Genomic DNA, 1,100 nt, shown 5'->3' on the forward strand with positions numbered 1-1,100 from the left:
GTGGAGTAGAGGGGCAGAATCCTCTCCCTGTCCCTGCTGGCCAGGCTGCAGCCCAGGACATGTTTGGCTTTTGGGGCTGTGAGTGCACATTACTGGGGGTTGCCCTGACCCAGGTGCACCCTGTCTTGTTAAACCTCATGAGATTCCCATGGCCCTACTTCTCGAGCTTGTCCCGGTCCCTCAGGATGGCATCTTGCCCTTCAGGTGTGTCAGCTGCACCACTCAGCTCAGTGTCATAAAGCTGTCAGAAGTGGGATTTGAACCCACGCCTCCAGGGGAGACTGCGACCTGAACGCAGCGCCTTAGACCACTCAGCCATCCTGACCTCCCTGGATAAATGGAAAATCCTGTTGGAAGCCTCTATCATCAGTTATAATTACTTATGAAAGCAAGTTTGGATTATGAGCCTCCGACATACCAAAAATATTTCTGCAAACAGTAAGAGGAGGCTGTAAATAGTGCTCTTGTTTTCCTTATTTTGTGTGTGTGTGTGTTTTTTTTTTTCAAATAAAATTTCTGGGCCTAGTATTATTTGAAATTCCTTATGAGAACAGTTGAATCTCTTATTATTAAGATTAGACTTGCAGACATTTTAAATCAATGTTTGTAAGAATGAACTAACATTAAAGAGGGGAAAAAACATATCTCCAGGAATGCATGCCAACATAGCAGCTTTTAAGATACTGGCATATATTTTTTTCTTTATTATAGTACTGCTTGCTAGGCATATAAAAATACATCAAAATATTTTATGAGCTGGCTTGTTCTGATGACATGAGCAGATGAAAAGTTGAATAAAATGCTAAGCAGACATGATGTACATTTTCTCCATCTTCTCCAGGTTAAATTCTTCATTAATTTGTTGTCTGGGTGAGATTCTTGCCATTAGTACAAAAAATAAGAAAAAATTTGCATTATTGTACTCTCATACTAAGTCTGACCTTCAGTATTTGCTTTCAAGTAAATGAGTGAAGTCACTGGTCAGATTTATGAAGAACCAAGCAGGTATGTTTGCCCCCCTGCTGCTGATATAACTGTAGTTACTAACCTCAAACAATCTGACTGTGTGGTAAGAGAGTTGGACTGTCAGAAGCAGCAAA

General features: G+C 41.0%; 1 non-coding gene across 1 annotated transcript; it reads right to left on the reverse strand.

The window, feature by feature from the left end:
* Positions 1–242: 242 nt before the first annotated feature.
* On the reverse strand, positions 243–325 carry TRNAL-CAG (transfer RNA leucine (anticodon CAG)). Its single transcript has one exon. It is a non-coding gene; the product is annotated as a tRNA-Leu (tRNA).
* Positions 326–1,100: the final 775 nt, after the last annotated feature.

The sequence above is a fragment of the Vidua chalybeata genome, chromosome 1 (genome assembly GCF_026979565.1).
Source record: "Vidua chalybeata isolate OUT-0048 chromosome 1, bVidCha1 merged haplotype, whole genome shotgun sequence".
NCBI lineage: Eukaryota > Metazoa > Chordata > Aves > Passeriformes > Viduidae > Vidua > Vidua chalybeata.